The sequence below is a fragment of the Pogona vitticeps genome, chromosome 2 (assembly GCF_051106095.1).
Source record: "Pogona vitticeps strain Pit_001003342236 chromosome 2, PviZW2.1, whole genome shotgun sequence".
Taxonomy (NCBI): domain Eukaryota; kingdom Metazoa; phylum Chordata; class Lepidosauria; order Squamata; family Agamidae; genus Pogona; species Pogona vitticeps.
The window spans coordinates 21541383-21554408 of NC_135784.1; the positions used below are offsets into that span (position 1 = coordinate 21541383).

A 13026-nucleotide genomic window follows, 5' to 3' on the forward strand; every position below is an offset into this window, starting at 1 on the left:
ACTGACAAGGCACCAAAGGATTCACACAGGCGAGAAACCCCATAAATGCCCTGAGTGTGGGAAATGTTTCAGTCAGAGAGGAGATCTGAAGAGACACCAAGTGATTCATACTTCAGAGAAACCCTTTGAATGCTCTCAGTGTGGAAAATGCTTCAGTCGGAAAGAACCGCTACAGAAACACCAGCGGATTCATGCCGGAGAGAGACCGTATGAATGTCCTTACTGTCGAAAATGTTTCTGACGGAGAGAACCTTTGATGAACCATCAGCAGCTTCATACGGGAGGGAAACTCCATCAATGCTCTCAGTGTGGGAAAATGTTTACTTTTAGAGAAGTGCTGAAAAGACACCAGAGAATTCACACCGGAGAAAAACCGTACAAATGTTCTCAGTGTGGGAAGTGCTTCAATCGGTGCGGTGATCTGAAGCGCCACCGAAGGATTCACACGGGAGAGAAACCGTATGAGTGTCCTGACTGTGAGAAGAGCTTCAGCCGGAGAGAACACCTGAAGGATCATCAGAGGTTCCACACGGGAGAAACCCTTCCAGTGCGTTGAGTGTGGGAAAAACGTTTCTTGGAGAAACATCTTGAGCAGGCGTCAGAGGACCCATTGGGCCGAGACATTACAAAATCCCTGAATGGGAGACAATTCTTGTTCCAAAAGATGCAGGGGATAAAGTGTCCGAGCCTCTGTGACTGACATTGACAGGTTCTCTCATCTGTGCTCAGGAGAACCCGTTGGTTTTTAACCAAAGGGCCATGGTGTGAAATCATTGGGAACATCTAATCAGAGATGGGCACGAACCGCCAATACCTCCCCGTCTCCTCCAGCAGGTGCCCCCTCAGAGGCAGCGCCCAGAGGAGGCGGAGCAGGGGAACCAGGGGGCTGCTTCTGACTGGGTGCCTCCCAGAGGGGGCGGGGCACTGAAATGTGGAAACCTGATTAGACTTCTTCTGAATCAGCACGAACTGTCACGCTGGGGGTTCGTGCCCATCTCTACCCCTAACCCGACACTCTCTTAACTGGTTTGCCGCCTGGTTCTCTTGCCACAAATTCCCGCCTTTCCAACTCTTTAATCTCTTCATTAGCAACAGGTACTCATCTCCACTTAAAGCGTGCCTACACTAGGGGTGAAAACGTATTTAAATTGGGTTTAGCATGGTATAAATCATTTTATTTTAAGGCAACATCGGTACATTTTGTTTTCTTCAGGAATTGTGGCATGTTTGTTTTTATCAGAAGCAAAGTATTTTACTGGGTTGGCAGAAGTTCGTTTATCTTAACTCGGAGGTCAAGTTGATGTATTTTGAATCAGTTTGGCATATGTGAACTCCTCTATCAATGTAAATTGGATTGGTTGTTTCATTCTCAGTGCCTCACAGCCACTAGCAGATACTGCTTTGAGGTTTTATTAAATTTTAATTTAATTTAATTTAGTACAGTAGGACCCCCCCATGCACGGGATCAGTATCCGCTGATTCACTTATCTGCTGGCAGAAAATACTAAATAAAAAACCTATGTACAGTACAGTAGTATCCTTAGTGTTTTAATTTCTGCGACATGGGGTTATTATTTTTCATTCTGTCATTCTTATCTGCTCAAAGGGGCTCTTGCTGTTGGATAGCTGATTTCTCCTTTCCCGTGCATTATACATTTTAAGAGATTTTTTTTTAAATAAATCTTGATAAAAAGAGAACATGGTGCTGGCTCTTTACTTCTCTTTTGTATGTGTGTGGGGGCTGGGATGGGTGTGAATGACGATGCTGGCCACGCCATTGCAGTTGTGACCGTTTGACGTCCACATGGTCTCCAGTCCCAACTCCTGTGCAGTGGCCACACTGGGGTGTCGACCAAGGACGGGCAAAGCTTCAAAAGAGGAAGCCTGAGTTGCCGACAAAAGGGCTTGGCTTGCACTGCGTCCTGTTTGCCCTTTTGCGTTCTGTCACCAGAGACGGGGGCAGCTGCACTGTTTAATTCTGTTGGACACGATCTGCTTGCTTCTTCTTCGGAGCCCACCCACCCTCAGACGTTTTCAGTGTGAAACGAGGCGTCCCACTTCATTTGTACGAGACGTGGGAGAAGCCAGTTCCCATGGTTTATATCCTGTTAATCAAGGTGAGTTTGGACTACAGCTTCCAGAATCCCCCCACCTGGGGCAGCAGGACTCAGGCTGAGCCCACTTAAAACATATTATATAAACTGGAACCCCAAAAAGTATTTTTCCCCCTCAAGCTGTGGTGTTAACCAACCTGCCAAATGGAAGGGAGAAGTCTAGGCCTCATGGGCCCCTTCCAGAGAAAACGATATTTTGTTCCGAATGTTACCTGTTGTGAAATAACAGAAATTCTGTGAGGTCTCATACTCTCCGTTAAAAAAAAGAGGCCTGTCTCTTTGGTCAATAAAAAAAATTGAATATTCCATGTAAATGTGGTGATTTGAAAGTTTAAAATGGGCCCATTCTTGTTCTCAATATTTTAGAACTGTAGAATTGAAAATATACTCCGAGGTCATCTAGTCTGACCTAGGAACCAACATCTACAGCAGCCCTGAAAGATGGCTAACCTCTATTTAAGAAAACTAGAACGAAGGAGAATTTATCGTTTTCAGTAGCAAACCATTACACTATCAAAGAGCTGTTACTACCAGGACGGTCTCCCTAATATACTGTTGAAAACTCCTTATAATTTGAATCTGTTGCTTTCAGGCCTACCATCAAGAGCAGCAAAAGATACTGTAATTCTATTCAAACTGGAGAGCTGGAAGGGACCTTCAAGGTCATCAAGTCCAGCCCCCGTCAAGGAGTCCAAGTGGGGAATCGAACTCCAAACCTCAGATTCCATAGCCAGAGACCTAAACTCTTGAGCTATCCAGCAATTCTGGATATACTGGGACCATCTGCGATATGGGAGCCCTTCAGATATTGAAGGATATCAATCCCATTACCATCCTGACTTCCCTTCTGCTATCGAAACATCCCCAACTCATCTGTATGTTGAAGCCTTTCCTTTTGTCTTCCAATCATCCTACCTCCAAATTGTTCGGGGTGGCACATCTGGTCCTGGGAAACTACCCGATGATGACAGTCTAAGAAGATGGGGCCCTAGTTCACCTGCTGTATAAAGATGCCAGCTTTTCCAACTTATCTGTAGTGCCAAAAGGAGCAGAACACACAAGAATAGGCAGGCAAAGTGTGAAGACAAAAACAGTATCCTTGCTAATTGCCACAAGTCAAAAAATTATTCAGGGCACAAAGTTGCAGTCAAAAGTTTGGCCGAAGGAGATGGTTTCTTAACTGGCTTAGTTCTGCGGTTCTTTCTTGGTGCAGAATTTTGAATTTCTCGTAAAATCCCTTTGTTCTGCACAGCAGAAGTACAGAGATTCGCAGAGAAGAATGGCTTCCAGTTCTCCAGAGGGTCCAACCCTTTCCTATGAACTAGCCCTTAAGGTCTCACTCTGACCCATTTGTAGAAGAAAGAATAGAAACCTTTCATTACTTACAGTTGTAAACAGATCAACAGCAAACTAAACCTACTGACTGAACACCAACTGAGAACTGAGAAGGGGGGTAAACATGGTTTTCTATCGATGCAGGATGATGTGATACCTTTAATAGACCACTGCAAAAAACATATCAAGCAAAAATATCAAGCAAATAAGCAGTTAGATTTCGATGATCATTCTTCAGGCTGCACACTTAAGTTCAGAAATTTAGATACTTTCATTAAATCACCAAGGCTTGAGTTTGCGAAACAGATCTATGAATGTGTGAGTCTTGCACGTGTTTGGTTAAAGGGGGGTAGGGTGTGAAGGTGTAATCATGGCGTCACTCAAGGTGGGGGTAAGCTTTTCTGCCCCGAGGAAGAGGAGGAGGAAGGCGAGAGAAAAGGCGCGAATTCCGCAGCAGGGAAGAGCCACCGCCTCCCCCATTTCCAAAGCCCAGAAAGGGGCCACCTTCCCAGTTAGACTGTGAGCCTCAAGTGACCACCCCGACGAAGCTAAGGAGCCGAGATAGAGAAAGAGGAAGAGGCAACACGCAAGCAAGCAAGCCAGCAGAGTCACACAAGCCTCTTTGTCACGTCCGGTAGGATCTGGGACCTTCCTTCCCTTGAGCTCTCTTGCTGGCTGAAGGAGGCATGCGTGCCTGGAAGGCGCTGGCCCGGAGGTGGCCTTGGGGCTCCCCTTTGGATTCGCCCTCCCGCCAGTCCTGGATTTTTGCACTTTTTTCGCCCCCCGGAAACTCGGGCAGGCATTTCTTTGCCCAGAGTTGGGAGGCAGACTTCCTTGTGAGTAAAAACGCAGGGGATCGCAGCGATGTGGGGCTTTAGCAGGACTGCGGAGGTCACCCCACTGGCTGAGGGGGCGCCCCAAGCAGCCTCCTTGAGAGAGTCAGGGTGGACAACAAGCTGGCCAGGCAGGCCACAGGGACTCGCCCTCTTCCACATGGTCCCTATTCATTCTGATTTATGGCAGCCATTTTGAGGGTTTTCCAGAGAGAGAGAAAACTTAGAAGTGGTGGATACTTCCCTTCTTTTTTTGGGGGGCCCTCTTGGGAAGGCGCAGCTTGCCCGAGACCACCCAGGCTGGCGATTCCCGAAGGAGGCAGAGGGAGGAATCGAACTCCCAACCTCTGGCTTCTCTCAACCAGGGAGCTCTGCCATGGGACCCAGAATCAGTCGTGATCGCTCAGTGGCTTAGGCCTCAGGGTGTGGCGCCAGAGGTTATTTCCCCAATGGGCTTCCTTGAGAGGGGCTGGACTTGATGATCTACAGGTACCCTACCAGCCTTGCAGTTCTTTTTTAAATAAATAAGTATATAAGGAAGTAATAAAACCACAAATTTACAGTACACTACATTAAATCAACCTAAAGTTAAACAAAATTAACCATACTCTCCTTTCTCAACACTGTGCCACCCTCACCCTTGAGACCAGATTCATATTCTTTATTGTTTTCATTCCACATTCCCCCTTTCTCTCTAGAAACACACGGATTTTTCTCCCGGTCTAGAAGCCTTTCCCTTCTGAAACATATATTAAAAATGCCTTCCATTTTCCTTTAAAATAATTACTTTTTGATATTCCTGTTTTGATTTTCATGTCACAAGACAATTTATCATGAATGGCCATATTCCACATTTCATTGTACCATTCCTCAACATTAACTTGGTTACGACTTTTCCAATTACAGTGGTGCCCCGCATAACGAGTGATTCATTTAACGATGAATCCGCATAGTGATTGAGTGTTTGCGATAGCATATTGATGTTTCAAATGGTAAAACATCGCTTTGCGATGATCGGTAAGCATTTCGCTTACCAATTATCACAACGATGTTTTCTCTAACAACTGATCGGTGGTTCCAAAATGGCCGCCAGGTAAAGAAAATGACCGCCCATGGTGTTTTTGCGCCCTTTCCTCGTTTACCGGGCAGGGAAAATGGCGGCCGCATGGAGGATTTTCGCTTAAAGGTAAGTTTTTTGCCGATAGGAATGCATCAACCGTGTTTTAATGCGTTCCTATGGGCTTTTTTGCCTCGCATAGCGACGAATACGTATAGCGACGATTTTTTCGAAATGGATTATAGCCGCTATGCGGGGCACCACTGTATTTGCAAATCTTAACTTTGCCACAGACATCATTATGATAATTAATTCCTTTCCTTCTCTCTTCCTTTGGTTATTATTAACCATGTTCAACAAGGCAAGTTATGGAAGACATTTGTATATGCACACCAATTTTTTACCTGGTCTCTTTAAAAATTATTATCCATTCCTTCTTCCCCGCCTTCATGGATTGCTGCCTTGTCGTGGCGAAGGGGCTTGAGTAACTCAGAGAAGCTATGGGCTGTGCTGTGCAGGGACACCCAAGACGGACAGGACATAGGGGAGAGTTCCGACTAAACGCAATCCACCTGGAGTAGGACCTGGCAATGCCACTCCAGTATCTTTGCCAAGAACGCCCCATGATCAGAAACAAAAGGATAAAAGATATGATGCTGGAAGATGGGCCCCTCAGGTCGGAAGGCGTCCAACATGCTACTGAGGAAGAGCGGAGGACAAGTACAAATAGCTCCAGAGCTACTGAAGTGGTTGGGCCAAATCCAAAAGGACGCTTGTGATGAGATGGGTTTTTGAGTTAAAATCTTTTAAAGGCATATGGGTTTTGTAATTAAGAAATAAGCCAGAGAGGTTCCATCTTGTTTCTTTGTATAAAGTATCTTTGCTATGCTGACAATTGTTTTCCAGACGAGCAGAGAGAATGTTATTCTGAAAGCCTGAGAAAGGACTCTGTGTGATTAGATAGATGGGAATTGTTGTGACTCTTTGAGAAACCACCGTAAACCCAAATAACATCTGCTGTGTATGAGAAAGAATTCATGTGATGTAACAGGACTGTTTGCCTAGTAACGAACTCTGATTGGATGACATCGTGGGAAGGTGCATTAAGCCCTTGCCAGTTACTCTTGAAAAAGGAACTTTTTCTCTATGGACTTTGTCTTTCCAAGACTGACCTTTCAATGATTCGTGACCTACACTTCAGCCATATGGGACTTACCCTGATGTCTTTAGAGAGAGTTTGGTGGCCTACCTACATGGACTGGTTTCTATGATTTGCTGGATTACTTTTAGACTTATGGGATTTTTCCTAAGGACTATGCATGGACTATTTTCTATGGACTGTTCTATGGAATATTCTTTATGGACTTCTTTTCTTGGAATACTCCATATGGACTATGCTCTTGTAATTTTGTAAGGACTATGGTATATTTACTGGATTTTTCTTTTCTAAGGACTATGGGACATATAATGGATTTTTACTTTTGTTTAGGGGTTTTTATTCTATAGGATCACTGAGGACTATAGCCTTTTCATAACCTACTTGGATTATTTTGTTTTACTAATGATTTCCTAGACTGGAACTGTTTTGATTCTTTATAATGTCTTTTTGTATTTTTAATAAGGTTTTTGAACTCTTTTATATTTTTCATGTTTTCTTTGCCTCACTACATCTTTGTAACTAAACAGCACAATGCTAGTTTATTTGTTTTGGTTTAATTTGGCTTAGTAACATGCTTTTTCTTTAATAAAATAAAGATTATAAAACTCATTTGGTTTCCTGAACTGTACACTTGCCATAGGGTCATCTGAGAGTGCTGCCTCGGCCTAGCTTACTTAGAGTCCTGTCAGTGGTGCAAGTTAAGTCTAAGGACTACAAAGCCCACTTGACCTTTTCACAATAATATCTGAGAGTACCAGGGTTTTCTTATGTGGGCAGACCTGCGAGAAGGAGTGTTGTAGCATGGCTAGCTGAATTGGACTCTTTCAGCTCATTTTAGCATGTGCAAACTCCTGATTGCTCTCTGTCCAAGCTTACACGTGTGTTTTCGAACCCGTGTTTGCTTACAACGCTCACCTGTGGACATGCCTGGAAGTGAAAGGAAAGTCCAATGCTGTAAAGAAAAATACTGCATAGGAACCTGGAATGTAAGATCTATGAACCTTGGGAAGCTGGAGGTGGTCAAACAGGAGATGGCAAGAATAAACATCGACATCCTGGGCATCAGTGAACTAAAATGGACAGGAATGGGCGAATTCAGCTCAGATGATTATCATATCTACTACTGTGGGCAAGAATCCCGTAGAAGGAATGGAGTAGCCCTCATAGTCAACAAAAGAGTGGGAAAAGCTGTAATGGGATACAATCTCAAAAATGATAGAATGATGTCAATACGAATCCAAGGCAGACCATTCAGCATCACAATAATCCAAGTTTATGCACCAACCACCATTGCTGAGGAGACTGAAATTGAACAATTTTATGAAATTTTACAACACATTCTAGAACTGACAGCAAAGAAAGATGTTCTTCTCATTCTAGGGGACTGGAATGCTAAAGTAGGGAGCCAAGAGATAAAAGGAACAACAGGGAAGTTTGGCCTTGGAGTTCAGAACGAAGCAGGGCAAAGGCTAACTGAGTTTTGTCAAGAGAATAAGATGGTCATCACAAACACTCTTTTCCAACAACACAAGAGGCGACTCTATACATGGAAATCACCAGATGGGCAATATCGAAATCAGATTGATTATATTCTCTGCAGTCAAAGATGGAGAAGCTCTATACAGTCAGCAAAAACAAGACCTGGAGCTGATTGTGGCTCTGATCATCAGCTTCTCATAGCAAAATTCATGCTTAGACTGAAGAGAGTAGGAAAAACCACTGGGCCACTCAGGTATAATCTAAACCAAATCCTCTATGAGTACACAGTGGAAGTAAAGAACAAATTTAAGGAACTAGATTTGGTGGACAGAGTGCCTGAAGAACTTTGGATAGAGGCTCGTAACATTGTCCAGGAGGCAGCAACAAAAACCATCCGAAAGAAAGGGAAATGCAAGAAAGCAAAGTGACTGTCCGATGAAGCCTTAGAAATAGCAGAGAGGAGAAGGGAAGCAAAATGCAAGGGAGATAGGGAAAGCTACAGAAAATTGAATGCAGACTTCCAAAGAATAGCAAGGAGAGACAAGAGGGCCTTCTTAAATGAACAATGCAAAGAAATAGAGGAAAATAACAGAAAAGGAAAGACCAGAGATCTGTTCAGGAAAACTGGAGATATTAGAGGAACATTTTGCACAAAGATGGACATGATAAAAGACAAAAATGGGAGGGACCTAACAGAAGCAGAAGACGTCAAAAAGAGGTGGCAAGAATACACAGAGGAATTATATCAGAAAGATTTGGATATCCCGGACAACCCAGACAATGTAGTTGCTGACCTAGAGCCAGACATCCTGGAGAGTGAAGTCAAGTGGGCCTTAGAAAGCCTGGCTAACAACAAAGCCAGTGGAGGTGATGGCATTCCAGTTGAACTATTTAAAATCTTAAAGGATGATGCTGTTAAGGTGCTACATTCAATATGCCAGCAAGTTGGGAAAACCCAACAGTGGCCAGAGGATTGGAAAAGATCAGTCTACATCCCAATCCCAAAGAAAGGCAGTGCCAAAGAATGCTCCAACTACCGTACAATTGCACTCATTTCACATGCTAGCAAGGTTATGCTCAAAATCCTCCAAGGTAGGCTTCAGCAGTATGTGGACCGAGAACTCCCAGAAGTACAAGCTGGATTCCGAAGAGGCAGAGGAACTAGAGACCAAATTGCTAACTTGCGCTGGATTATGGAGAAAGCCAGAGAGTTCCAGAAAAATATCTACTTCTGCTTCATTGACTATGCAAAAGCCTTTGACTGTGTGAACCACAGCAAACTATGGCAAGTTCTTAAAGAAATGGGAGTGCCTGACCACCTTATCTATCTCCTGAGAAACCTATATGTGGGACAGGAAGCAACAGTTAGAACTGGATATGGAGCAACTGATTGGTTCAAAATTGGGAAAGGAGTACGACAAGGCTGTATATAGTCCCCCGGCTTATTTAATTTATATGCAGAATACATCATGCGGAAGGCTGGACTGGAGGAATCCCAAGCCGGAATTAAGATTGCTGGAAGAAATATCAACAACCTCCGATATGCAGATGATACCACTCTGATGGCAGAAAGGAGGAGGAATTAAAGAACCTTGTAATGAGAGTGAAAGAGGAGAGTGCAAAAAACGGTCTGAAACTCAACATCAAAAAAACTAAGATCATGGCTACTGGTCCCATCACCTCCTGGGAAATAGAAGGGGAAGATATGGAGGCAGTGACAATTTTATTTTCCTGGGGTCCATGATCACTGCAGATGGAGACAGCAGCCACGAAATTAAAAGACGCCTGCTTCTTGGGAGGAAAGCAATGACAAACCTTGACAGCATCTTGAAAAGCAGACACATCACCTTGCCAACAAAAGTCCTAATAGTCAAAGCTATGGTTTTTCCTGTAGTGATGTATGGAAGTGAGAGCTGGACCATAAAGAAGGCTGACTGCCAAAGAATTGATGCCTTTGAATTGTGATGCTGGAGGAGGCTCTTGAGAATCCCCTGGACTGCAAGGAGAATAAACCTATCAATTCTAAAGGAAATCAACCCCGAGTGTTCACTGGAAGGGCAGATCCTGAAGTTGAGGCTCCAGTACTTTGGCCATCTCATGAGAAGACTCCTTGGAAAAAACCTTGATGTTAGGAAAGTGTGAAGGCAAGAGAAGAAGGGGACTACCAAGGATGAGATGGCTGGACAGTGTCTGCGAAGCAACGAACATAAATTTGACCCAACTCCAGGAGGCAGTGGAAGATAGGAGGGCCTGGCGTGCTCTGGTCCATGGGGTCATGAAGAGTTGGACAGCACTAAATGAAAGGAATGGCCCTCATTGAAGAGCTGACCTTTGCAGACACAAAAGACCAGCTAATGACACCCATCAACCACAGGAACCGATAATCTCTTCTCCTTAGCACAACAATACGCCCACAACAATACACACTAATGACCCATCTACAGAACAATACAAGAAAGGGGCCAGGAGCTCACCTTGCTCGCCCCGCTGTCCCCCAAGACAGCGCCTCTTGCACTCTCCATTTTGAACTGCAGCCTGCCAGCTGGCAGATAGGCGGGCTGGGGAGGGTGCAAGAGGCGCTGTCTTTTACTCTTGACAGCAGAGGGTGTGTGGGTGCTTTAGGGGTGGGGCAGGCAAGTCAGGGGTCACAAACTGTCGTCCGGGGGGGGGGCGCACGTGTGAGACCCCTGTCCTATGGTTTTTTCTTCCCCGTTGTTGCAGCAGGATTTTGATGGAAAGGATTTGGCCTCAAATCAACTTCCCCGAAGAGTCTTCACTGGGTCTCTGGACAACCACCTCTGTTTTCAGCATATTAGGACTCCATTTTTCAAAGCAATGATGTGCCTTTACCATACAGAGCCTTCTTTACTTTTCGTTCGGCAACTGCAAAAACAATAAAATGTCAGAAACTTCCAAACCGTCACTGGGGACCACAAAGGCAGGCAGAGGATGAGACTTGAACCAACAGGCAGATTGTCTCTCCAGATTTGTGGCCCAGGCAGCTGATGTCATAAAGCTCACATACAACCACTTAAAACCAGCCCAGCCCCTTCCTCCTGCAGTTGAAGTAAAGCAGGAGGGCGCAGGATGAGGGCTCTCCTTGGGCTCCCCTGTGGTCACCGGACGGCCTTGTGGGTGATTTTTCTGATGGGAATGCAGTGGGTAGAAAAGGGGTCCGGCTGCCCTCCCCAGTGCCAATGTTCTCGGCTCAGAGTGGACTGCACAAGGAGATGGATGCTCCACTTTCCCAGGAGAATTCTCCTAACTGGCAGAGGGTCGTTTATTTTAACTCGGAGGTCTAGTTGATGTATTTTGAATCATTTTGGCAAATGTGAACTCCTCTATCAGCGTAAATTGTATCAGTTGTTTCATGCTCACTGCCTCACAGCCGCTAGCATGCTTTGAGGTTTTACTAAATTTTAATTAATTTTTTTCTTTCAAAGTGTGATAGCCATTTATACCCTGAATTAATTAAATTCTGCAGCCAGAGTGCAAATATCTGATTATGAATAAGCAAAACCTATTTAGCTTTGTCATGGTTTCTATATATCAATAAATCTGTTTTAGATCAAATCATTTTAACTCTCACTCTTTCCTCCTTTAAACTTCAATAAATAGAAAAGAGCGATGACGTCTTAATGTTACACAATAAAAAGAGTCCCAGTGAACTTACTGTATGAAGAGCAACCTCCGTGCCTGAGTGCAGGTTTAAAAAGACCACTCAGAGAGGAATGAACATTGATGGAAGAAGGTCCTAACAGAATGATGATTTATTTGGACAATTGAATAGCCAAAACAGAGAGAATATAGTACAGAAGCCCCCCCCCGGTCCATGGGATCAGTATCCGCTGATTCACTTATCTGCTGGCAGAAAATAATAAAATACCCAGAAAAACCTATGTACAGTACAGTAGTATCCTCAGTGTTTTAATTTCTGCAAAATGGGGTTATTATTTTTCATTCTATCACTCTTATCTACTCAATGGCCCTTTTGCTGTTGGATAGTTGATTTCTCCTTTCCCATGCATTATACATTTTAAGAGATATTTTAAAAAATCTAGAATAAAAAGAGAACATGGTGCTGGCTCTTTACTTCTCCTTTGTATGTGTGTTGGGCCTGGGATGGGTGTGAATGGCGATGCTGGCCACGCCATTGCAGTTGTGACCTTTTGACGTCCACATGGTCTCCCGTCCCAACTCCTGTGCAGTGGCCACACTGTGTTGTCGAATAAGGGACGGGCAAAGCTTCAAAAGAGGAAGCCCGAGTTGCCGACAAAAGGGCTTGGCTTGCACTGCGTCCTGTTTGCCCTTTCTGTCATCAGAGACGGGGCAGCTGCACTGTTTAATTCTGTCGGACACGATCTGCTTGCTTCTTCTTCTTCGGATCCCGCCCATCCTCAGCCATTTTCAGTGTGAAACGAACGAGGCATTCCAATTCATTTGTACGAGAAGTGGGAGAAGCCAGTTCCCATGGTTTATATCCTGTTAATCAGGGTGAGTTTGGACTACAGCTTCCAGAATCCCCCCCCCGGGGGAAAGCATGACTCAGGCCGAGCCCACTGAAACAAAATATACAAACTGGAACCGAAAAACTATTTTTCCCCCTCCAGCTGTGCTGTTGATGAACCTGCCAAATGGAAGGGAGAAATCTAGTCCTCGTGGGCCCCTTCCAGAGAAAAGGACATTTTGTTCTGAATGTTACCTGTTGTGAAATGGAGAAATTCTGTGAGGTGGCGTACTCTCTGTAAAAAAAAGAGGCCCGTCTCTTTGGTCAATAAAAATTTTGAATATTCCATGAAAATGTGGTGATTCAAAAAGTTAAAATGGGCCCATTCTTGTTCTCAATATTTTAGAACTGTAGAGTTGAAAAAATACTCCAGGGTCATCTAGTCTGACCTACGAACCAACATCTACAGCAGCCCTAAAAGATGGCTAACCTCTGTTTTAAAAACTAGAAAGAAGGAGAATTTATTGTTTTTCAACAGCAATCCATTCCACTATCAAACAGCTGTTACCACCAGGAAGGTCTACCTTATGTACTGTTGAAAT

The 13026-nt window shown here is 44.3% G+C and overlaps 1 protein-coding gene and 1 long non-coding RNA gene across 2 annotated transcripts in view; both read left to right on the forward strand.

The window, feature by feature from the left end:
• The window catches only part of LOC110091332 (uncharacterized), a 102548-nt gene that overhangs the window by 19491 nt on the left and 70031 nt on the right, over positions 1–13026 (forward strand). The window lies entirely within an intron of this gene.
• On the forward strand, positions 126–1698 carry LOC144587517 (uncharacterized). Its single transcript, XR_013542664.1, has one exon. It is a non-coding gene; the product is annotated as an uncharacterized LOC144587517 (long non-coding RNA).